At 47.3% G+C, this 25,232-nt stretch overlaps 2 long non-coding RNA genes and 1 pseudogene across 6 annotated transcripts in view; 2 read left to right on the top strand and 1 right to left on the bottom strand.

The window, feature by feature from the left end:
- The window catches only part of LOC139038659 (uncharacterized), a 34,913-nt gene extending 34,350 nt beyond the window's left edge, over positions 1-563 (top strand). The window contains exon 2 of the long non-coding RNA XR_011491693.1: positions 327-563. This is a non-coding gene — a long non-coding RNA (uncharacterized lncRNA). The remainder of the gene's footprint in view (positions 1-326) is intronic.
- Positions 564-8,412: 7,849 nt separating this feature from the next.
- On the bottom strand, positions 8,413-9,652 carry LOC110149423 (histone-lysine N-methyltransferase PRDM9 pseudogene; annotated as a pseudogene).
- A 1,652-nt stretch (positions 9,653-11,304) lies between these two features.
- LOC110149424 (uncharacterized) lies at positions 11,305-24,345 on the top strand. 5 transcript variants are annotated; one of them, XR_011491692.1, is made up of 4 exons: positions 11,305-17,227; positions 17,567-17,699; positions 18,978-21,796; positions 23,599-24,345. It is a non-coding gene; the product is annotated as an uncharacterized lncRNA (long non-coding RNA). The 5 variants fall into 5 exon arrangements; XR_011491691.1 differs by having other exon boundaries at positions 11,305-17,699; positions 18,978-19,155; positions 19,794-21,796; XR_011491689.1 differs by having other exon boundaries at positions 11,305-17,699; positions 18,978-19,878; positions 21,623-21,796.
- Positions 24,346-25,232: the final 887 nt, after the last annotated feature.

The following is a 25,232-nucleotide window of genomic DNA, read 5'->3' as shown; positions in this document are numbered from 1 at the left end:
GATTGTAAATATTTTTATGTCTACACATGTAGACACTTTGCAAAGAACAATAAAAGATAAATCTCAACATTCAAAACACTGGCACTGATGATGGACATTGCCCAGAAGATGCAACTGATGGAGCAATTAGAATGCTCATCACCCCTTTTTCCATAAGATTGTGGAATGGACACTGACAGTGGGGAATTATTATAGGGAAGAATAAACCTGACTCCGTGTTGGATCTTTTACTTTACCTTTGCTTCCTGTTGATTTGTTTACTAAAAGGATACTGTCCATACATAATGGCCTACCTCAAGGAACCCTGCCCTTCTGCTTTTGTTCAGGACCTGTCCACCTGTGGATGGCTACAGAAGGAAGAAATTAACACTTCTTGGTCTGCCAGCTCTCCAAGTAAAGTCATATTCCTTGCCTCAACACCTTGCCTCTGATTTATTGACCTGTTGTGCAGCAAGCAGAGTGAGCTTGGACTCCATGACAATCCCACATGCCTTGCAGTCAAGAAAACAAAACACAAACAGAAGCAATGTTGTAAAAAATTCAATAAAGACTTTGAAAATGGATCATGTCAAAAAGATCTGAAACCAAAAACTGAAAAGAACTCAGTGGTTATCTGAAATATTTAGAAAAGGAAATGGTGCCCCTCATGCCAGTACCCCCTGGAGTCACACAGGGGACACAACATAGGGGAGGTCTCTTCTCTCGTCCAGGAGAGTGTCATATCAGCCACCATTTCTCCCTGCCCATGATAAACACACTGTAACGAGGGCCATCGGCACCTGGGCCAGTAATGCTGTGAACACCTGGGCTGCCTTGTCCTTGTGAGATTTGATGTGAAGACAACACAGAAAGAGAACCAGCCAAGAAGGATCCAGTCAGGAGTAAATCCCTCTTCACCGGGACCCTGTGAGGCCCAAGCACTCTCTCTGCTCACCCTGCACTGACTTTGGGGAACTGGCCTTTGTTATTCTCCGGGCAGGAGGTCTACCTCCTGAAACCCAGGTGAGCACTGGGGACAGCAGCACCTCCACCTGGGGTCTGGAGAGGGTGTCCTGAACAGACAGGGCCTAACCATTCAGTGAGGCTGGCCCTTGTCCACACTGCATTGACCTGCTGCAGGATCTTGGGTTCCCTGGCATCCAGCATGCCCACTGTCCACCCCAGCTTGAGGTGTCTTGAGAGCCCCTCACTGGCAGGCACCCAGAAGTAGAAAACTGCACACCCAGCAAGGGGAAGCAGGCGGGGCAGGGTTCCAGCTTGGAGTGTCCAGGGTCCCTTTGGTCCCCTGAAAACACCCAGTCCTGCCTGCCATGGCCTTTCTTCTCTTTAGTATGTGTGTCTTTGTGGTTAATGTTGCCAAACACCTTCCTCTGGAAGAGAAGTCTCTGTGACCATGGGAGGGGTGGAGGTGAGGAGGAGCCGTAGTCCTGAACACAGGAAGCTTGGGAAGTAACTGCCCTGAGCCCTGAATATACTGCAAGTTAAATTGGCACCAACCTAGGCCAAGATTCCAACAGATGCTCTGTGGAAACACTTTTCATGTCCAACGAGAGAACCAACCTAGGCCAAGATTGTGACAGATTCTCTGTGGAAACACTTTTCACGTCCAGTAAGAGAAGGCTTGTTAACCCATAGCCCGACCCCAAGACACGGGACAGGTTGTAACCACGGAAACTACAGGGAAGGTGTTTGAGAGGCTTTTTCTTAGGCATCTTTCCTGAGGTCCCCTGAAGTTACTGGACTGGAGTGGGGCACTCGGCGCTTCTCTCCTCACTGCAGGCTGGACAGCAACCACCCCCCCCCCCCCAACCAACCTCACAGCCTCCGCTCCTCCACCTCCTTCTGAGTTGAGTGGGAACTTCTCGTTCATGAGGCCAAAGTGCAGTCTTCTTTGTGAGCAGAACAGAGGCTGTTGGGAAGGTGGGTGGAGGCTCAAAGTTCTTGTGGAAGAAAAGCATGTATGTGTGTATGGTGGCTGTATGCTGTAGTAATTGGTATTGCTTACACATTTATGGGTGGCTTTTAATTTCTGTATTTTCTAAGTTTCTTTTTTTATGACCCAACTGCATATTATGAGAAAATTTTTGCTATCAACCATGAGAAGTTGCAAAATAAGATCTTTTTTTTTTCCATTTATTTTTATTAGTTGGAGGCTAATCACTTTACATCATTACAGTAGTTTTTGTCATACATTGAAATGAATTAGCCATGGATTTACATGTATTCCCCATCCCGGTCCCCCCTCCCACCTCCGTCTCCACCCGATCCCTCTGGGTCTTCTCAGTGCACCAGGCCCGAGCACTTGTCTCATGCACCCAACCTGGGCTGGTGATCTGTTTCACCCTAGATAATATACATGTTTCAATGCTGTTCTCTTGAAACATCCCACCCTCGCCTTCTCCCAGAGTCCACAAGTCTGTTCTATACATCTGAGTCTCTTTTTCTGTTTTGCATATAGGGTTATCGTTACCATCTTTCTAAGATCTTTAAGTTTATCGAAATGTTGTAGGAGTTTTGGTGACAGAACAACCTCCTATTTTTAAATATTTATTTAATCGGCTGCACTAGGTCTTAGTTCTGGAGAAGGAAATGGCAGCCCACTCCAGTATTCTTGCCTGGAGAATCCCAGGGATGGAGGAGCCTGGTGGGCTGCTGTCTGTGGGATCGCACGGAGTCAGACATGACTGAAGCGATTTAGCAGCAGCAGCAGCAGCAGCAGGTCTTAGTTCTGGCATGCAGGATCTTCAGTTGCAGCATAGAGGATCTAGATCTCTGACCAGGGATTGAACCTGGGCTCCCCTGTACTGGGAGATCAGAGTCTTAGCCACTGGACCACCAGGGAATGCTGCAACCTCCTAAATTTTTTTTTTTTAAGATTTATTTACTTATTTTTGGCTGGGTCTTTGTTGCTGTGTGGGCTTTTCTCTGGTTGTGGCTAGTGGGGGCTGCTCTCTACGTGTGCTTGAACTTCTCATTGTGGTAGCTTCTTGTTGTGGAGCATGGGCTCTAGGGCACATGGGCTTCAGTAGTTGTGCACAGGCTTGGTTGCTCTATGGCATGTGGGATCTTCCCAGATCAGGGGTTGAACCTGTGTCTCCTGCATTGGCAGGTGGATTCTCAACCACTGCACCACCAAGGAAATTGCCCACCCCACCCCCCACCCGCCAACCTCCTACTTTAAAAAAGGACTAAAAACAGCCTGTTTAGTAAGTTTTCAGGAGTCTGAGCTTTGAGGTGAGCATTTGTGGTGTCATTCTCCCAAAGGCAGTTCGGCTTCAGATACCGGCTGGGCTCATGGGCCCAGCCATCAGGACGGACCTGGTGGCTGAAGACAGGCTTACCCTCTGGTGCTTTGCCCTCACCTGCTCAGCTAGGGTCCCTGAGCCATGGCAGTGAAGCAGAGCAGCAAGCAGGTGGGGCTGGTACAGCTGTGGGACCGCTGTGGTCAGAATGGATCATGCGGTAGAGGCGGGAGTGCTGCAGTCAAGAGTGGAGTGTGCAGTGGAGGCAGCTGGCCATCCTGTCCCTTGACTGCTGGTGTCCTGTGTGCCCATGCAGGGCTGTCACGGTGTCAGGTGGAGGCCAGGCCAGTGTTGTGGGGACAGGACTGGGCCTTAGACAGCTCACATCCCCATTCCCTGCCCCCCCTGCCCCCACCCCACTCCCCCTGGCTCCTCTTCAGATCGTGGTTCGTGGCTGCTGGCTGGCCCCCGGGGCTGGGAGGGTGTGTAAACCACCAAACCCCCTTGCTCGAGGTGAATTGAGACCCCCAAGCTCTGGGGTCACACACCATTGCTGCCACCATGCAGGTCATCCCACTTCTGTGAGGGAGGGCCCGTGCGGGGCTGTGGGTGATGGGGGATTTGGGGATGTTGTGGGCTGGCCCAGGAGTGGCGAGAGGAAAGGAGAGAGAGAACCCTTGAACTGCTCACCCTTCCAGGAAATTCCAGGCCCAGCTCTGGTGAGAGGTGCAGGTGAGAAGCCCCTGCAAGTTTCTGGGGAAGGGGAAGTTCCCCTTCCCACCATATTTCAGTTGAAGCCCCTCTGGCTGCACCACCCCTAACTCTCCCTCCTGTGGCTGCTGCTGAAAGCCGCAGGAGATGGAGAGTTTATGCTGCTTCCTTTCCCGTAGGGAAACGAAGCCACAGACAAACGTGCTCCTTTAAGCACGCATGAAAGAAATGAGAAAATAATAGCGGGAGGTTATTATTGACAGGTTCATGTAGAGATGCTTCACAAGCCTGGCACAAGGAAGGGACTGAGATCTTGCCCCTGGTCCTGGGGTTCCCCTCCCCTCAGCCTAGCCTATGCTCCCCTTGGTGTCTTCTGGCGACTAGGCAGACTTAAACCTCCTGAACGCATCCTGAAAGGATCAGGACAGGGCAGAGCTCATTCACAGATGGGAGGGTGTGGTCCACTCTTTACAAACACCATTGCCTGCTCTCTGTATTGGAACTCAGTTCTGGATGTAAGCAAGCATGGCTTTCTGGTTGGGTCAGCACCCTCAATTACCCAGGCAAGAGGCTTTGTGTCCACTTCTTCCCCACGTGCATCCTACTCACTTCCACTGCTGGGGCTTTGGGGCCTGTGCTGAGCGCATCTGCTCTGCTCATAGCGCACCCATGGGCCATAAGATTTTACTCCTAAAAGGTAAGGGTAAAATACTCCATAGTTAAGAATTTCAAGGTGGCAGCAGCGTTGACTGAAGTACGAGAACTCAGGTACAAGGCTCATGTGTTTAGAGAAGCCGATGTGTGGGCTTCAAGGACAGTCCGTGTAGAGGTGTGGGGTGGGGGTGGTCAAGAAGGTTCTGAGACACTCGGCTCATCCGGTTCCTGCACAGGCAACTCCAGGCTCCGTTCTTGGCAGGGTGGGTGACAGTCGGCACTGCCTGCCTGTGTGGAGGGGCTCAGAGGCTGCCCAGCTCAGCAGGAATGGCAGTGGGGGGAAAGGAGGGCACCCTCCCTTAGCAGTCCTGACTTCACACCTCCTTGTTAGGGCAGCTGAGTGCCTGATGACCCCTCCCATGTCTAGCTCTGAAGATATGGAAGAAGTGGGCACTGAAGGACATGCAGGATGTAACAGAGAACAGCAAAGGCAGGGCCTGCATTCTCAGCCAGCCTTTGCCAGATTCTGCCTGTGCTTATGCATCAGACCAAGACACTGACTGTGGCTCAGATCATGAACTCCTTATTGCAAAATTCAGACCTGAATTGAAGAAAATAGGGAAAACCACTAGACCATTCAAGTATGACCTAAATCAATCCCTTACGATTATACAGTGGAAATGGCAAATAGATTCAAGGGATTAGATCTGATAGAGTGCCTGAAGAACTGTTAGATGGAGGTTTGTGACACTGTACAGGAGGCAGTGATCAAGACCATCCCCAAGAAAAAGAAATGCAAAAAGGCAAAATGGTTGTCTGAGAAGGCCTTACAAATAGCTGAGAAAAGAAGAGAAGCTAAAGGCAAAGGAGAAAAAGAAAGATACACCCATCTAAATGCAGAGTTCCGAAGAATAGCAAGGAGAGATAAGAAAGTCTTCCTAAGTGATCAGTGCAAAGAAATAGAGGAAAACAGTAGAATGGGCAAGACTAGAGATCTCTTCAAGAAAATTAGAGATACCAAGGGAACATTTCATGCAATGATGGGCACAAAAAGGACAGAAATGGTATGGACCTAACAGAAGCAAAAGATTAAGAAGAGGTGGCAAGAATACACAGAAGGACTGTGCAAAAAAGATCTTCATGACCCCGATAATCACGATGGTGTGATCACTAACCCAGAGCCAGACATCCTGGAATATGAAGTCAAGTGGGCCTTAGGAAGCATCACTAGGAGCAAAGCTAGTGGAGGTGATGGAATTCCAGCTGAGCTATTTCAAGTTCTAAAAGATGATGCTGTGAAAGTGCTGCACTCAATGTGCCAGCAAATTTGGAAAACTCATCAGTGGCCACCGGACTGGAAGAGGTCAGTTTTCATTCCAATCCCAAAGAAAGGCAATACCAAAGACTGTTCAAACTACTGCAAAGTTGCACTCATCTCACATGCTTACAAAGTAATACTCAAAATTCTCCAAGCAAGGCTTCAACAGTACATGTACTGAGAACTTCTAGATGTTCGAACTGGATTTAGAAAAGGCAGAGGAACCAGAGATCAAATTGCCAACATCCATTGGATCATCGAAAAAGAGAGAGAGTTCCAGAAAAACATCTACTTCTGCTTTATTGACTATGCCAAAAGCTTTGACAATGTGGGCCACAACAAACTGTGGGAAATTCTTAGAGATGAGAATACCAGAGAATACCTGCCTTCTGAGAAATCTGAATGCAAATCAAGAAGCAACAGAACCAGACATGGAACAACGGTCTGGTTCAAAATTGGGAAATGAGTACGTCAAGGCTGTATATTGTGACCCTGCCTATTTAACTTATATGCAGAGTGAAAGTGAAAGTTGCTCAGTTGTGTCCCAACTATTTGCGACCCCATGGACTATGTATATAGTCCATGGAAATCTCCAGGCTAGAATACTGGAGTGGGTAGCTGTTCCCTTCTCCAGGGAATTGTCCCAACCCAGGGATTAAACCCAGGTCTCCCTCATTGCATGCAGATTCTTTACCAGCTGAGCCACTAGGGAAGCCCTCTATGTGCAGAATACATCATGTGAAATGCTGGATGAAGGACAAGCTGGAATCAAGATTGCCAGAAGAAATATCAATAATCTCAGATATGCAGATGACACTACCCTTATGGCAGAAAGCGAAGAGGAATTGAAAAGCCTCTTGATGAAAGTGAAAGAAGAGAGTGAAGAAGCTGATTTGTAACTCAGCATTCAGAAAACTAGAATCATGGCATCTGGTCCCATCACTTCGTGGCAAATAGATGGGGAAATAATGGAAACAATGAGAGACTATTTTCTTGGGCTCCCAAATCACTGCAGATGGTAATGCAGCCATGAAATTAAAAGACACTTGCTTCTTGGAAGAAAAGCCATGACCAACCCAGACAGCATATTAAAAAGCAGAGACATTGCCAACAAAGGTCCATCTAATCAGAGCTATGGTTTTTCCGGTAGTCAGGTATGGATGTGAGAGTTGGGACTGTAAAGAAGGCTGAGTGCTGAAGAATTGATGCTTATGAACTGTGGTGTTGGAGAGGACTCTTGAGAGTCCCTTGGACTGCAAGGAGATGAAACCAGTCCATCCTAAAGGAAATCAGTCCTGAGTATTCATTGGAAGGACTGAAGCTGAAGCTGAAACTCCAATATTTTGGCCACCTGATATGAAGAACTGACTCATTGGAAAAGACCCTGGTGCTGGGAAAGACTGAGGCAGGAGGAGAAGGGGACAACAGAGGGTGAGATGATTGGATAGCATCACTGACTCAATGGATATGAGTTTGAGCAAGCTCCGGGAGTTGGTGATGTATAGGGGAGCCTGATGTGCTGCAGTCCATGGGGTCGCAAAGAGTTGGACATGACTGAGCGACTGAAGACACTGGTGCTACCATCCTATATCACACATGAGACTAGAGGCACAGAGAGGTTGAGCACCTTGCTCCAGGTCACACAGCTGGTGACAGCAGAGCTGAGAACTGACCCACTGTAGTTGAATCTGGAGTCTAGATGCTGTTATGACCTGAGGGAGCAGCAGAGACAGAGTGAGGGAGAAATAGATGCCCAGACTTAGCCAGGCACACATGCATGCACACATATACACATATGTGAACATGACTTTCACCTTTGAGGCTACAGGAGTCAGATTAAACCAGGGGGCAACCAGGAGAGACCAAAGGAGGGTGGAGGTCTATTAGGAGGAAAGACCATACTTCCCAGGAGATCAGGGAAGTCCCTTACCTGATGAGTCTGTCTCAAACCCTAGATTCCTCTCCCTGGGCCCTGGAAGATGACTGTCCAGTGACTTAACTGAGTTGGCTCCAGACTTACGCATTCCGAGTGGTTCAGCTCCCACTGGACCCCACTGCTCTCAGTAATAAGGGGGGAATGAGGTACGTAGTCTGGGCTTCATATTTGTTTGGAGACAAAATTTATTAAAACAGGAGTACAAAAAACTCATGAAGGGAATTAGCGTGAACATCTCCAGAACACTTAAGAAATAGTCTGCTGTTTATCTACCTCCTCTCCTGTCATGAAAGTGGAAGGTCTATTTAATCAATTAATTCTGTGCTTATCACACTCTTTCTTTAAAAGAAAATATATTTATTTGGCTGCACTGGGTCTTAATTGCAGCATGTGGGATCTAGTTCCTAATCAGGTATTGAACATGGGTCTTTGCATTTGCAGCGTGATGTCTTAGCCACGGGACCACCAGGGAAGTCTCTCATCACAGTCTTGTGGAGTGTAACAGGTCATGGACCTCCTCTGAGACCCCTCAGAGTTGAAGTATGTGATGGCTACAGTAATCCTTCTGTGGCTAAGATGTGGTTTATTGTTAATGACTTAATCTCCTTGCAAACATAGGACTTCCCCCTGTGTGTCTTCTGGTGTCTGATGAGATGTGATGTCTCACTGGAGCTTCCCCCACACTCTGTGCAAACATAGGGCTTTTCCCCTGTGTGTGCCCTCTGGTGTCTGATTAGATTTGACTTCACACTGAACCTTTGCCCACACTCCCTGCACCACATAGGGCTTCTCCCCTGTGTGTGCCCTCTGGTGTCTGATTAGATTTAACTTCACACTGAACCTTTACCCACACTCCCTGCACACACAGGGCTTCTCCCCTGTGTGTGCCCTCTGGTGTCTGGTGAGATGTGACATCACACTGGAAGCTTCGCCCACACTCCCTGCAAACATAGGGCTTCTCCCCTGTGTATGCCCTCTGGTGTCTGATTAGATTTAACTTCACGCTGAACCTTTACCCACACTCCCTGCACACATAGGACTTCTCCCCTGTGTGTGCCCTCTGGTGTCTGGTGAGATGTGACATCACAATGAAGCTTCGCCCACACTCCCTGCAAACATAGGGCTTCTCCCCTGTGTGACCCCTCTGGTGTTTGGTTAGATTTGACTTCACACTGAACCTTCACCCACACTCCCTGCGAACATAGGGCTTCTCCCTATGTGTGTCCTCTGGTGTGTGATGAGACTTGACCTATCCTTGGAGCCTTGCCCACACTCTCCATGCTTAGCTCATAATTTTTAAGACTCCTGCCCCTATGTGTAATTTGCCTGTGTCCTTTGTATTCACTTTCTAGCTTGTGCTTGGCTCTTCCATCATTCTCTCACATACTCAGGAATCCCCCATTTGTCCTTTGGGTGAGTAGGAAGAGGCCCTTGAAATCCTTCTCAGCCTTATGCTTTTCACCAAAGTTTGGGGCATTTCCTTGACCTCTCGATCCTCAGGTTTGTCACTTCAGCTGTGTGGATCAGAACTTCGCTGTTGCTGATTTTAATTGCCTGGGCAGGAATCATATGCTTGGAGGCGGTCTCTTGCAGGTGTTCTTAGGAGGATCTGAGAGAGGTGATTGCGTTCGACATGTTGGCTGAGGAATTTCTGACTGGAGAAGGCAGGGAGCAGGAGGCACATGGGTGGATTTTGGGCTTTGGTTCTGCCGAAAGAGGAAACTTTTGGTCAGGTAGCTGGTTTGTCACGGTAAGGCCTGCCCCACTAATCATCTTGGTGCTGACAGTGCAAGATCTGTCAACCACCAAGTGTGCCCTTCCAGTCCACTTTCCCACTCCATTCTTATTCTCTGCATCTTCTACAGAAATTCAGGAAGCTTGTGTCAAGGACCTTTTCTACATATTGCCCAGACTAGGGACCTTCCAGTAGCATCAGAGGCAGTGTCTCTCCTGATAGAGGTGGACCTGCAGGGACCTTTCCCTACGTATAAGTATCTGAAAATTCATGTCACCGTGGTCACAGGTATTTTATCCTACTGAGAGATAAGACTCTTGATGACTTAGGTGGAATCTTCCTGAGTGGCTCCCTGTGAGGGGAAAAGGTCTATTAAGTTAGGGGTGCCCAGCCTAGAGCTCTCTGAATATGGGAGGCAGCACAGGGGGTGATGCTCTAGCATGTGCAAGTAAAGCTGAATTTGAGGGTCCTCATTCAAAGAGCAGCCTTTGTGTCTGGGTCTCTTCCCAAAGTGGGATTCAGACTGGATGAGACCGAGTGGCCCAGGTCCTATGGACTAGAGGTCTCTGGTTCCTGCTGCCCCCATTGGTTCATGAGTTACTTCTCTGTTTCCCATAAATCATAAAATGAAGATGTGTTCTTTCTCAAGCTTCACGAGTATTCATACCTCATTTATTTCATTCAGTCTAGTCCATTTAAAATGCACTAGGAAGTCCTGTTTAAAAATACATCTCCATCCAGACTCTTCACACCCTGCTGCTGCTGCTAACTCGCTTCAGTTGAGTCTGACTCTCTCTGACCCCATAGACGGCAGCCTACCAGGCTCTGCCGTCCCTGGGATTCTCCAGGCAAGAACACTGGAGTGGGTTGCCATTTCCTTCTCCAATGCATGAAAGTGAAAAGCGAAAGTGAAGACTCTCAGTCGTGTCCGACTTTTAGTGACCCCATGAACTGCAGCCTACCAGGCTCCTCCGTCCCTGGGATTTTCCAGGCAAGAGTACTGGAATGGGTTGCCATTCTTCACACCCTGACTCCCATGCATCTTTAACCAGCCCACTGTCCTCTCTCATCTGATGATGAAATGACCTCTGAAGGGATTCCCCACTGCTGTCTCTTCCCAAAAATGAGCTGAAGCATCGTCTTGGAACAGAGAACATGCCACTTGCAGCTGAAAGCTGCACGGTTGTTCCGTGTCACCCTGGGAGATTCCAGGTGCCTGCACATGAACATGGGCCCTGAGGCTTCCATGGTCCATCCATCCTCCTTCATCTCCCTCTGTGCTTCCGCCTACAACCACTGGCATGGCTTATCTTCCCAGCCCTGGGGCTATGGCACTGGCTGCTCCCCTGCCTTGAATCCTTTCCCACAAGTGTTACTTCTGGAGAGACCCTGCCCCATCATCCTCCACCACACCCCACCCTCTGTTCACACTGATCCAAGGCCCTTTTCCTGGACTGGTTTTCCTCATAGCACCAGCCCCTGTCTGGTATTAAGCACATGTTGCCCCAGAAGGTGGTTCTATTTGAGGGCATGGAGCCCAGTCTGGTACAGAGTAGAAACTCACATGACAATGAACTGAAACAGTGACTGACTGCAAATCACTGTACATGTGTCGCTTAGAAATGGGAGGAAATGAGGAAGAAACAGGTAAAGGGCAGAGAGCTGGTAGGTGCTAGAAAATTTGCTTTTTGCTTCTAAGCCTTTCAGCAGAAGGTGATGTTATACCTTTTTTGCATGAAATATTGAAAATTAGAACAAAAAATTTTAATATAATTTTTTCCCTAAAAGTCACATGATACAAATCAATTTCTGAGGCATTTTAATTGAGACTTGACTGACTTTACACTGGATTGTACTGTGCTTCAGAGCCAGACCAGGGAAGCTCCCTAGGATGGGGTGGAGTGCTTGAAGAGCAGTAGCGCTCACCTCTGCTGGCAGTGAGCTCATTCTTCCACCTGTTGCCACACTTGATGCCAAGCTCCTGGCTGTACTTGTCCCCGTAACAGACCAGCAGCTTGCAGCCCGGCCTGACCACCTGGCAGGTTCAGAAGAAGATCTGCCTGTGATTCAGGAAGGCTACCAGGTTCTGCTCCTTGTCCCGGGCACAGTTCACATAAGTGGGGTTGAGGCCAGGAAAGGGGAAGAAACCACAAGTGATGAGTCCCCTCCACCTGTCAGACCCAATCCCAGCTCCTGGCCTTCACTCTCTGAGGCCACCACAGACCACACCACCCCTCCTGGGGACTTCCTGTTCACACTTTTGACCACACCATGTGAATTCCTATTTCCAGTCCTCTTCCTGGCTGGAACGCTTTTCTCTCCTTACCTAATTAGCCATTTTCCAGAGCCCAGTTCCACATTTGTCTCCACCTGGACTGACCTTAGTAAGACTGGTGAGGTCTAGCTCCTCTGAACTCAAAGTTCTCATTCCACAGAACTTGGTATTTCTAGGCCTAGCATGCACTCCTTAGCACTCACCCCAGCCTGAATTCTCGTCCAAGGCCTTTCTCCAGTCTCCCCACTTGTATCCAGGGGTCCCATTCACTTGCTGACCCCTTCCCGTGGAAACTTGGAGAGTGCTCTGACTTAGCTCAAGACACAGAATAGTAATATTCACTTTCTGCCTCCCCTGATGAAAGGCCCTCAGAGAAAGGTCCTGACCCCCATTCCTTCCCAGGCCTCAGGGCCCACTTCTCACTGGAGCTTAGCCTGGGGAGGTTGCTGCCCTCATGGGCTCAAGGTCCCTCAGGTTATCCTGGTACAATTCTTCAAAAGTAGAAAAATTAAGGTTACATATTCCTAAAACCAGTTGGTTAATTTCTATCTGAAGTATGTCCTCCAAAAGGACACGGGATGTGTGATCTGCTTCAGTAATGAATTCTACTGTCTAAACTGGAACACAGAAAGTGGTTGGTAAGGGTCAGTTAGGTGAGTTAAAGTGTCCCTGGTGAACCTACACTCCTCAAGTTGTTTTCAAGTACCCCAGTTTTGTTGAGCATAGAGACTTACATTTTGAGGGCATATACTACATTTTTATTTCTTTCATTCTATTGTCTTTTGAAATGAAAGAACGTAGTATGGTGGAAAAAGAGGAAAGATGTGAAATCTATTGAAGGAGGCTGGTTGAGAAGGAAAGGGGTGTGGGCTTGAGGGAGGAGCGACCTTTATAACTTGCAGACTCACTGGACTCATCTCATCTAGTTGGCCCAAGATGTGTCCTTTCCATCCACATACTCATAGCAGTTTCTCCCTTTGGTGATCTGAGTGCCAAAAAAAGTGTTATAAACTTCTCTTTTTCTTTTTTGGTGGGAGGTAATAGAAGAGTTATTTCCCTCTGCTATCATCAGTGCTCTTCAGCCTGCATGAATTCAATTGCCAGTCGTGACCACGTGGTAAGCTCCTTAATCATCACCTCCATGTCTGAGTCTGTTGGTGCACTCAGGGCAAGGACTCCACACGGGAGGAGCCACTTCTGTGTGCCTGTGCCACTGTGCTTCCATCTCTCCTCTGGTCTTTAGATAGAAGTCCTGTGTTGATGCACAGTGCACAAAGTATATAGGGCTGACCATGTTATCCTCATCCACGTCCTCACATGTAGACGTGAGGTCCCCCGCTACATGCACAAGTGATTGGAGGTCAGAGGACAGGGAAAGAGGGATGTTCTCACCAGCCAGGAGTATCCACTGTTGGCAGCCTCTTCATCTGTAATCTGGCCCTTGTAGAGGCAAAGTGCAGGCCCAGCGGCAGATCAGACACCTCGTTCCACACTCCAAGCCCAGCCTCAGGGATACCTGATGGTCTGATACCTAACCCAGAAGGAAGACTGAGGGCTGAGCGATTGGCATGCACCTTTTCCACTGCTGAGTCATTTACAAAGGTTGGGAGCTCATGAACAGCACAGCTGTCAATGAAGTTCTAACACTTCTTACAATCTGGAGGCGAGAGCAACGGGGATGAGGGGAGGTATAGTGATGTTGCTGGTCATAAAGAACTTCAGAATGAACCGGGGTGCTCACGGCATTTGGCCTTGATCCTGTACCCCAAATCATAGAGGAAAGGGATGATTGGGGGACCAAATGGTGAGGTTATATTATTGTACCAAGCCCTCATAACCCCTTCTCTGTGAGTGGGCCACCGGGGTCACTCACAGAGGTAGTTGTCATCCTGGGGCTCGCTGACCTCTTGGTACACATGGCTCGCTCTTTCTCGTAGGCTGTACATCTTCACTTCAGTCTCCTTTCGAATGGGCCCGTGGGGTTACTCACAGAGGTAGTCGTCATATCCTGGAGCTCGCTGACCTCTTGGTACACATGGCTCGTTCTTTCTCGTAGGCTGTACATCTTCACTTCAGTCTCCTTTCGAATGGGCCCGTGGGGTTACTCACAGAGGTAGTCGTCATATCCTGGAGCTCGCTGACCTCTTGGTACACATGGCTCGCTCTTTCTCGTAGGCTGTACATCTTCACTTCAGTCTCCTTTCGAATGGGCCCGTGGGGTTACTCACAGAGGTAGTCGTCATATCCTGGAGCTCGCTGACCTCTTGGTACACATGGCTCGCTCTTTCTCGTAGGCTGTACATCTTCACTTCAGTCTCCTTTCGAATGGGCCCGTGGGGTTACTCACAGAGGTAGTCGTCATATCCTGGAGCTCGCTGACCTCTTGGTACACATGGCTTGCTCTTTCTCGTAGGCTGTACATCTTCACTTCAGTCTCCTTTCTTCTGAGTTCTGAGTTGGAGAAGAGAAGCTGAGCAAGGCTGGTGGGGTCTGGAGAGTTAGATCCTGTTTGATCAGAAACTGTGATTTCACCCACCTGTTGATCTATATACTTTGTTAAAAATTTTTTTGCATTTATTTTTAAAAAATTTTATTTATGTATTTTTATTCGTTAATGTTACATTATTTATTGGCCGCACTGCATGGCGTGTGGAATCTTAGTTCCCTGACCCGGAATGGAACCCAGCATCCTGCAGTGGAAGCACAGAGTCTTAACCACTTAACCACCAGGAAAGTCACTTCTCTGTACTTTGTTTTTCCTCCCTTTAACTATTGGTTCAGAGAGACTGACGCTACACACTGACTAAAGATGCCCAGTTTAATGTTAGCATCCTGTACTTCCTATTAGTAGGTTTAATTTCCCAACCTTATTATTTAGAAGATAGTTCACGGACACATCTACTCAGAAAATATATGTTGAGGGCACATTACAGATAAGGCATTGTGCAGAAGCCTGGGCATAAACACGAACAAAGCATAGCCCTATTATCACAGCTGGACTTACTGAACAACTTCAATGTGTCAACACTTTTATATTTAATTTAATGCTTTCAAACACTTTACAGTGTGTTTGAAAGCAATAAGAAGATTGCTTATCTTCACTTTACAGATGAGCAATCAGAACCTCAGAAAATTTGTAAGATTTTCCTTTCCAAAGGCCACAGTGCTAAACCAGATCAGTCCAGCTTAAACCCACACCTACCGAAAGTCTACCCTACATACCTGGGCCATAGTTGTTAGCCTTTCCAGAGGAATTAGTGGAAGTGAAATACCCAAATTATTTCCTCTTACCCACTTTTTGTCTGGGGTGCTGTTCAGAGGTACTTGCTTCTCTGGGAGGGGGCACTGGTATCTGGGCCTGTTTGGGGCCACTTGTCTTCAGCAATTTTGCTGCTCCTGGCAATTCCTTCTAGTCTAGGTTCGTTTCTTACTAGTGCCCTGGACATTCCCTTCTGTGTGAGAGTCACATAGTAAAAAAGAACATACATTTCTTTAGTTCTTTAGGACTTTATGAAGTGTTTTCCCAAGCATGATTTTAGTTAATACTTTGACAATTCTTGGAAATATCCAGTGTTGCAGGCGGAGGAGGAGCGGAGAGGAGGTCTGAACACTGGAGTGTAAATAAAGTGGGTAGTGAATCAAAGCTAGAACTCATATCTTAAGGTTCTTTCCCTTCAACTTTCTCCATAAAAGTGAGAGCAAGGCAGGGAGAATAGCTGGAGAATCAACAAGGTCAGGAAAGAAGAGGGTAGGGGCTCAGAGAAAACTGGGGTGGGGGGTGGGGTTTCTATTAAATAGTGCCCTTTGATGACTCCTCATTCATCAAAGGAAAACTACTACTCAGTGTGGAAAACTACTGAGGGGAAAAAACACATCTGGAAAATGAGGTGACAAAGCAGTGAGATTGGGAAGACAAAAGACGACTGGCAGAAACATACATAGACAAAGAAAATAAGCTGAAGCTTGCAGATTGCTATGTTCTAGAGACAATGTTTGGAATTAAAGTAGCTGGTCCCATCAATTCTGCTTGAATAAGGTTGTACAACTAGCTGGTTTTCCTGAGTTTGCTGATCCATAAATTGGTATACATAATAATTCTTAAATGTTATAGTGGACATGAAACTTAATAGCATTCAACAAAATGTTCTGTTATAGCCACGCCTTCTGGGAAAGAAACTCACTCAGAAGGACAATGCAGATAATGGAGTGCAGTTTATTACACTGGCGCCCAAGGCAGAGTCTCCTCTTAGCCAAGGACCCCGACCAGCACTTGGCCTCAGATGGAGTCCAGGCCCTATGAATTCGTCTTCACTGTGAGCTATTTAATACAGTATGAATGTGAGAGTCCATCTCTACTATCAATTTACCCCCTCAGCTGTCTGTATTTGAAGTTGGGCTCACAGATACTATCTTCAGCATTCCCAGGATTCCTTGACCTTCTTCCTACTAGGTGAATGTTTAAATGTGGATTCACTCATTCAGAAAACATTCAGGGGGCCCTCAGGGGCTGTTAGCTGGGACTGAGCTTCTAAGAATTAACAGATATAGGCTAGGCTCTCAAAGCTCACGGTACAGGGGCAGGCTAAACAAATTATTCTGTTAGGTAGTTAGAATAGGAAAAAGGAGTCCAGAATGGCGGTGACTAAAAGACACGGAAGGGAAAAGCCCCTGAAAACAGAACAAACGAAGGTCCAAGGACTGGAGTGAGGACCTCAGGTAGAACAAACAACACCCCTGGCTAGCCCAATTTACATAGGGTAAGCTCAGGGGGAGGAAACACCATGTAAAAAGAGGAGCCAAAGGGTTGGGGGTCTCTCTCTCCCCCAAGCGCTCGTTCTCTCTCTTTTCTTCGGTCTTTGGGTTGGCATGCCCTCACGCCTCGAGGATGTATTTTCCTCTTATTTTCTAAATAAAACTGAGCTGTGACATAGAGCTATAATGCTGATGTGTCCAAGAACTATAACACGGTCTGTTCGAGACCTGAGAGGTATAACATGGTCTGTCTGAGAGCTGTTACATGCCGAGGCCTTAATGTCAATCGCTTCAAATTTTTGTTGAGATGAGACAGAACCAAGTCTCCTTGGTAATCTCTTACACTCCCCTGACATTTATGGTGCTGTGACTTGGGTTTAATCTGGCTGAAACAACCTGAGCGCAGTCCCCTTCAAGGAGGAGGCCAAGCACAGCAGGAGCCCAACTTGGTGAAAGCTCCTGAGGTAGAAGCGGAATGCGAAGAAAACCCAGCGCAGGGGAAGTGACAAGAGGCCCATCGTGCTGGAAACTGGGACAGGGAAAAACGAACTCAGCAGAAAGCTCACGCGACTCAGTCTCCGATTCCAGAAGACCTCCAGTTAAGGTAGGAGGTCCTCGCTCCTATGGCCGGAGGGACACATGCCTAACAAAATCTTAATTCCTTTACAGTCTCAACCTCCTGGAAACAGGTGGGTGGCAGTGGGTGCAGTTGAGGGACTCTGGAGAGGCTACTCTTTGGTATGTCCCAAAGGCACTATCTGCTGAGCCCCAGTAGCTATTACCCAAGCCAGTGGGGGTTCTTCTGTCCTTAATCTTCTTTGTGCCAAGGATCAGGCCAATGAAAGCTGGGAGCACAGGTCAGCTATTTAGCAGATTTTCCGGCAGGGTATGAAGGGGATTCCTTGGCACGTTTTCCCCACTGCTTTTTCCTCCTGTCCTTTAGCTCTCTCTCCCGGAACTCAGAACCCAGCGAAAACCCAGGATGCCTGACTTCAGGACCTAATGAAACTCAGGCTCTGATGTCTCATTGCAAACATTCTCTCACATTGCAAACACTGTGAGAGACACAGTGACAGGTAAGAGGTGGATTTGTTAGGATCCAGAGAGAAGCACACTGCAGGGTGTGGGCTATTGCAGAGGGCTCTGGACAGGAATGAGGCCTGGCTAGGTTTTGCCAGCTGAGTTAATTAATATGCTAATGAGTGGGAGGATCATCCCAGCCATTGGGGAACCACCCACTCCTCTGTCTTTTGACAGTGACTTGGAGCTGGGTGTGTCATTTAGCTTACAGATTGGGGATAAAGGTTTACTTGAATTTTACTTGTCATCTTGGACCCAGTTGATTTTAATCAGTTTATGTTATGCCCTTGTGCTATGTCATTCTTTCAAAGGTTGTGCCCTGCCCCCTTCCCTCCTATTTCATACTTTTTTCCTGAGGCCCATTCAGGCCCACAAAGTGCCTCTATAACCTTCTGGAGGGACAACTAGAAAATAGCTAGCTCTTGGGAGGGAAATACTGTATAATATCCAATCCTTCTAGATATTCAGCACTTCATCTTCCATGTTTCCTACATGTGCAACATCAGCGTCTCTCAGTGAACCTACTGGGGTGAGAGACAGGCACACAATGCCTGCTAGAAGTTCATCAGTTGGCATCCCTTCAAAGGCAATTGGGTTTCCAGGGATAATGTTTGCCACTTTGGGAGTTAGCCTTGCAAGCTGTTTGGGCCCAAACCCTTACCACCCTTCTCCTAAAGTTATAAACATACCCCCGGATCAAATCTCTACTCCACTTTTATGGAACATCTGGTATGTTGCCTCTTAACAAATTTGTTCTTAAGCCAATTACTAACTCCTACAATCAAGACCCTGCCCCTTGTAGGCAACCCTGCCCCCTTGTTGCTCCACCTAGTCTATTATTAAAACACCTTAATGCCCCTAACAGGGCCAGATAACCCACTCCTTTGTCATTACTTCTTTTATTACGTAAAGTGGGTCTATGACAACAATGCTTACCAGGGGAGACACCCTAAACTGCTCTTATGGAGGACTAAGGGAAGAAATCAATGACTTAAATCCCTTAGAGTAGTAACAGGATAAGGCTTATGACTGTTTCACTGTTTCCCAGTCTCAGGACATAGGCTTGGATTGCTTTACATCATGATACCTATTCCCATCTGAACAAAATGAGTTAAAATTACAACCCCTTAATTCTACCCAGCACTGGTCATGCTGGAGACCTTGGGGACGCCCAACTTCAGTCCGGGGGTCCCAGGAGGTCAACCTGCCTTGACCTGCCTAGGGATCTGGTCCTCGAAAGATTGTCACGCCTCAACCTGCTTTTGTTCCGCCAGTCCAGGGGTCCCAGGAGGTTGTCACACCTTGATCTGCCCAGGGACCCAATTCTCGGGAGGCCAACCTGCCTTGACCTGCCTGGGGATTCAATCTCCAGGAGACTGTCATGCCTCAGCCTGCCTGGGGATCTGCACCCTGACCTGGGGACGCCTGGCTGTCAGGTTGCCACAGTTCTGGGTAAGATAAGCTTCAGAAAGACTCACCCCTAAGGAAGTCCACCCATGGAAACAGAAGGAAGCCTATTACTTGTGGGACTGTGCCCAGTCTCAGCAATAAGTCAGGAGCCCAACGAAACCCTGTTGCCTTTCTGGAAAGACTAAAAGAGGCCCTCCAAAAGTTTACCAATCTGGACTTAGACACTTAGGAGGGACAGGTGATTTTTAAAGGACATGTTCCTGTCCCAGTGTGCCATCAGATATCGGAATAAAATTACAACAGCTACAGCAGCAGGACCCTGCTTCCTCTTTAGATGAGATGGTCCAGACAGCCAGCAATACCTTTTATAACAGAGAACAGGAGAAGGAGGCCAAGGCCCAGGAGAGGGAGAGAAGGAAAGAGACAAGGCATGCCCAGATGCTGGCTGCCCTCCAGGGAAGCCCTATGGCAAACCCCGAGTCCTTAAAGGACAAGGCATGAGGCAAATGCCTGATCTGTAGACAGGTGGGGCATTGGGCCAAAGAGTGTCCAAACCTATACAAGTCTGCTAAAACAGCTTGCTACAAATGCCATCAACTGGGACATTGGGTGGCACTCTGCCCTTGGGACCCAAGAGCCTCAAGGTCAAGTGCCAAGCCTTCCCTCATGATGTTCAACAGCACTGAAGCGGCCCGCTCCAGCCAGCCCACCTGTCATAGATGACCATCACAGGGCTAGAGCCAAGGGTGCAACTGGATGTGGCAGGTAGGTCCGAGAATTTCTTGGTTGACATGGCAGCTACCTACTCTGTCTTGATCTCCTACTCCAGAGCCTTCTCCTCCCAAACCTGTACCATTTTGGGTGCTACAGGAAAAACAACTACTAAAAGAGTCAACTGAGCACTTCTTTGTTGCTGGGATGGACAAATATTTTCCCACCAGTTTCTGGTGGTCCCTTAGTGCACTACTCCTTTATTGGGAAGAGAGATACTCACTAAACTGGAGACCACCCTTGTGATGGGAAGCTTTTCAGCCTCTAGAGCCCTACAGCTTCTGGTTACTACTGAAGAACCCATTACACCCTCTCCAATAGAGAGGGACCAAAAACTATGAGAGGACAAAATTAACTCCCAGGTGTGGGACAAGGGGACTCCTGGATGAGCCCACCAAGCTGAACCGGTTATCATTGTCCTCCAAGATCTCACTCGGTTTCCCAACTGGAAACAATATTCCCTCAGAAGAGAGGCTCGGGAGGGACTACAGTCTTTAACAAATAAATTCCTTGCTTGTGGGTTATTGGTACCCACCAATTTGCCATGTAACACTCCAGTCCTCTCAGTAAAGAAGAAGGGTGGAACCTGGCGAATGGTTCAAGATCTCCCAATCATAAATGAAGCTGTAGTCCCCCTCCGTCGCACAGTATCCACTCCCTGTGTAATCTTGGGAGAAATCCCACCCAGTGCCAAGTGGTTTACAGTCTTAGATCTCAAAGATGCATTTTTTTTTGCATACCACTGGCTAAAGAAGCCAAATATCTTTTTGCCTTTGAGTGAGAGGCCCCAGGAGAAAAAACGCCAACAGATAACTTGGACAGTATTACCTCAGGCGTTCAGAGATAGCTCCCACCTGTTTGGACAGGCCCTTAGCCGGGGTCTCCTAGATCTGGACCTGGGACCTCATGGGAAAATACTACAACACGTAAATGATCTACTAATCTGCTCTCCAGATGAGAAAAATGCCCAACAACATGAAATTCAGGTTTTAAACTTTTTGGCAGAGGATATAAAATCTCCCATGCTAAGGCACAGATGGTCAAGACAAATGTCGCTTACCTGGGAGTTCAGATTACACAGGGGTCCAGGAGGCTGTCCTCTGATCGGGTACAAGGAATCCTCCAGTTGCCCTCCCCCACAACTCGAAATCAATTGCAATCTTTCCTGGGGCTAACTGGATATTGTAGAATCTGGATACCCAACTATGGTCTAATTGCCCAGCTTAAAGGGACAGGATGATTCAATCCCACTTATGTGGGGAACTCCTCAAAAGAAGGCAGAGGCTACACTAAAAGAAGCCTTAACTCAGGCACCTGCCTTGAGGTTGCCAGACCCAGAAAAAGCATTCCAACTTTATGTCCATGAAAGAAAGGGAATATCCTTGGGAGTGTTAACTCGAAGGTTGGGATCTGAGCCCCAGCCTGTAGCTTGCTTATCCAAGAGGCTCGACCCAACTGCTTGAGGCTGGCCCCCCTGCCTTCGAAATCTTGTAGCTATTGCAATCCTGATAGAAGATGCTTTGAAACTCTCTTTTGGGGGCAAACTATTTTTACCAGCCACCAAGTGAAACAGCTCCTAAATAGGAGAGGCCATTATGGATGTTTGATCAAAGAATTCTCAGATATCAAGTAGTGCTAATGGAAAATCCAGGTCTCACTATATCCCCTTGTGAGGTTCTTAACCCAGCCACCCTCCTGCCTACCCCAGAGGGCTCTCTCCGCTTTTACTCTTGTCTAGAAACCTTGGATCACTGGACAAAACCCCGAGAGGGATTGTTAGAAGATCCTCTGATCAATCCTGAGGAAATCCGGTTCACTGATGGAAGCAGCTTTGTCTTGGATGGAAAAAGAAGAGTCGGATATGCAGAAGTCTCCAGTTTTGATACCATAGAGGCTAAGCCTCTGCCACCAGGTAGTTCAGCCCAATCAGCTGAGCTCATAGCCCTGACTTGAGCTTTAGAACTGGGAAAAGGAAAAAGAGTAGCCATTTACACTGACTCCAAGTATGCCTTTCTGGTGCTACATGCACATTATGCTATTTGGAAAGAAAGGGGCCATTTGACCCACCCAAGGGTTCCCAATCAAATATGGTGATCAAATTCTTAGGCTCTTGGAAGCAGTCCATCTGCCCACTGAGGTTTCAGTCTCCCACTTTAAAGGACACCAAAAGGGAGCACAGAAGTGGCACGAGGGAACCAAGCAGTTGATCAGGCAGCTAAGAGAGCAGCATTACAGAACAATGACCTAATATGGGTTGCCACCTTAGTTTCACAGACTAAATTGCCAGAAACTCCTTCATATACTGAAGGTGAGACTCTTAAAGCTAAGAGTGAGGGCTTCCAAGAAGGTCATATGGGGTGGTTCCAAAAGGAGAGACACTATTTGTGCCTGGAAACCTCCAATGGAAGTTGGTTAACTCTTACATGCCACCACTCATTTAAGGGAAAAGGCCCTCCAAAGATTACTAGAAAGGTCCTTCAGAGGAACAGACTTCCAAACAACTATAAGTCAAGTGGTCTCCTCTTATCTCACTTGTCAATTAAACAACCCCCAAGGAGCTTGAAGAGCACAGCTGGCCCAGCCCATCTGACGACATGGGGCCTACCCAGGAGAGGACTGGCAGATGGACTTCACCCAGATGCCAGTTTCTCAAGGGTATAAATACTATGTTATGATAGATGCATTCACAGGATGGATTGAAGGCTTTCCTACCCAGACCGAGAAGGCTGAAGAGGTGGTAGAAAGAAGAAAAAAACTGCTCCATGAAATCATTCCATGATTTGATCTGCCCAGGTCATTACAAAGTGACAATGGGACATCATTTACTTCTAAGGTCACCCAAGGGGTCTCTAAACCATTGGGCATTACTTATTATCTCCATTGTGCCTGGAGGCCTCAGTCTTCAGGAAAAGTAGAAAGAGCCAACCAATTCTTAAAATCAGTGATAAAAAAGAAACCCAGGAGACCTCCCTGGGATGGAAGCAATTTACCAATAGCTCTCCTCCACACCCGCATTACCATTAAGGAACATGTTGGTCTTAGTCCTTATGAGATGCTATATGGGAGACCTTTTGTTTATGTCAATGACCTCTTTCTAGATCCAGAGGCCAGACCCTCCAGTCTTATACCATGGCCATTGGGCAATTCCAACAGGATATACGCTCGTGGGGTGTGAACTCCAAAAGATTCTAAGGATTCACCACTATATGCTCCAGGGGCTCACGTCCTAATTAAAGTCTGGAAAACTGGGTCCCCAAAGGCTCAACTCCAGCCCACATGGATGGGCCCCTACCCTGTAATACTTTGTACCCCCACAGCAGTCAGGGTACCAGGACATGACTCCTGGATTCACTACTCACGAGTCAAGCTGTGGAAGAAAACAGAAGAGGACACTCAATACACCTGTGAGAGAGATCTCAGACACCTATTCAGAACTATAAATGAGTGCCATTCTAATGAACACCCCCAAAATCTAGTTTCTGGGGATAGGATTTCTCAGGATAGCTCTAAAGAGCCAACAGCTTGCCAGGGGTTGTACTCCAAAACAGACAGGAGATAGATCTTCTGATCCCTGAACAAGGAGGGACTTGAGCCATCCTGGCAATGTGAATTTGGAATTGGCTAATGCCCCTACTAGTCCTTTTATGCCATATTGATGCTGCTTATGATTGTCCATGTATTATCAATTGCCTAAGCTGTTCTGTCTCTGCCTAGGTCAACAAGCTACAACATGCAGTGCCAGTTCAACAAAGATACATAAAACTACAGCCGACCACGGAAAATATCACTCACCCTTAGATGGACACCGCTATAAGGACTCTGAGGCCTGAGACTAGCAAGAGGGGGAGGCCCAATACCCCTCGCCGTCCCAGTTCAGCAGGAAGTAGCCAGAAAGACCTCGACGCCCCTATTCCCAAAGAATTGGGCCTCCTATCTCTTGAGGGGGTAATGTTAGGTAATTAGAATAGGAAAAAGGAGTCCAGAATGGTGGTGGTTAAAAGACAAGGAAGGGAAAAGCCCGCAAAAACAGAACAAAGGAAGGTCCAAGGACGAGAGTGAGGACCTTGGGTAGAACAAACAGCACTCCTGGCTAGCCCAATTTACATTAGGGTAGGCCCGGGGGGAGGAAACAACATATAAAAAGAGGAGCCAAAGGGCCGGGGGTCCCTCTCTCCCTCGAGTGCTCATTCTCCTCTTCGTGTTTTTGGGTCGGCATGGCCTCACTCCTCAAGGATGTATTTTCCTGTTATTTTCTAAATAAAACTTGAGCTGTAACACAACTATAACGCTGATGTGTCCAAGAGTCATAACATGGTCTGTTCAAGACCTGAGAGCTATAACATGGTCTGAGAGCTGTGACACGCTGAGGGCTTTTATGTCTGTCACTTCAAATTTTTGTTGAGATGAGACAGAACCGAGGAGACTTAGCCCCCTGACAATTTCATGTATAAGAGTTGTCTAATCAGAGCTCAGAGGAAGGACTTGTGACTTCCTCCTACAAGAATGAGCATTTGAAATCAGTTCCAGGTGATGTTTCTGCTTCTACCTATGTGAAGTCCTTCAGTTATTTTCTTATATGTTGTTTTTCAGTCATAAAATCTGAGACTTGTCAGAGTTGGGAGTTGATTCCTCTTTCTTACTGAAGTAGGAGGCTCTGAGGTTGGGGATCCTATCTCCTTCATCTTGGACCATCTGCTCTAAATTTTGCAGTGTATCTGTAAGCTTCCCTTAGTTGGATATCTTAGTATATCCCTCACTTTAGCACAGCACGAAAGAACTGAGGTTGAAACCATCCCTCAAATGAATGATATAAAGATGTATGAATAAGAGAGTGTAAACTTTATAGAACTATGGAAGTTTTAAGCAGTTTGGTAAGGGGTTTAGAGAAGGTGCTTTGGATTAGATTGCACACTACCAGTGATACTGTGATCTCAGGCATATAGTCAAAATATTTCTTTACCACAGTTGTTTGATGTATAAATGATGATAGTTACAGTATCTACCAATAAGTACTGTAGGATTGTTTTAAGGTTTAAGTAAGTTTATTCAAGTAAAATGCTTAAAGTTTGAAATACTGTGAAAATAATGTAACAATGGACAGTCAATTATTGTTGCTATTCTTACTGACTGTAAAAATGGTGATGATATCAGACATTGTGTGAAAGACACAGCACAGGAAGGCAGCAGTCTCTAGGATTTCTGTGTATTCTCCTATTCTTACCTGTGATTGGATCCATGAGGAGGGTTTTCTTGTCAACAGGATTTGGGAAATACTCACCTTCTCGTGTTTACTGTGCTTCACTCTGAAGGCCATCCAAGAAGGTTTACCTAAAAAATGATGAGAATCA

The sequence above is a fragment of the Odocoileus virginianus genome, chromosome 16, assembly GCF_023699985.2.
Source record: "Odocoileus virginianus isolate 20LAN1187 ecotype Illinois chromosome 16, Ovbor_1.2, whole genome shotgun sequence".
Taxonomy (NCBI): domain Eukaryota; kingdom Metazoa; phylum Chordata; class Mammalia; order Artiodactyla; family Cervidae; genus Odocoileus; species Odocoileus virginianus.
The sequence above is the reverse complement of the archived record's forward strand: the minus strand, read 5'-3'. Positions and strand labels throughout refer to the sequence as shown.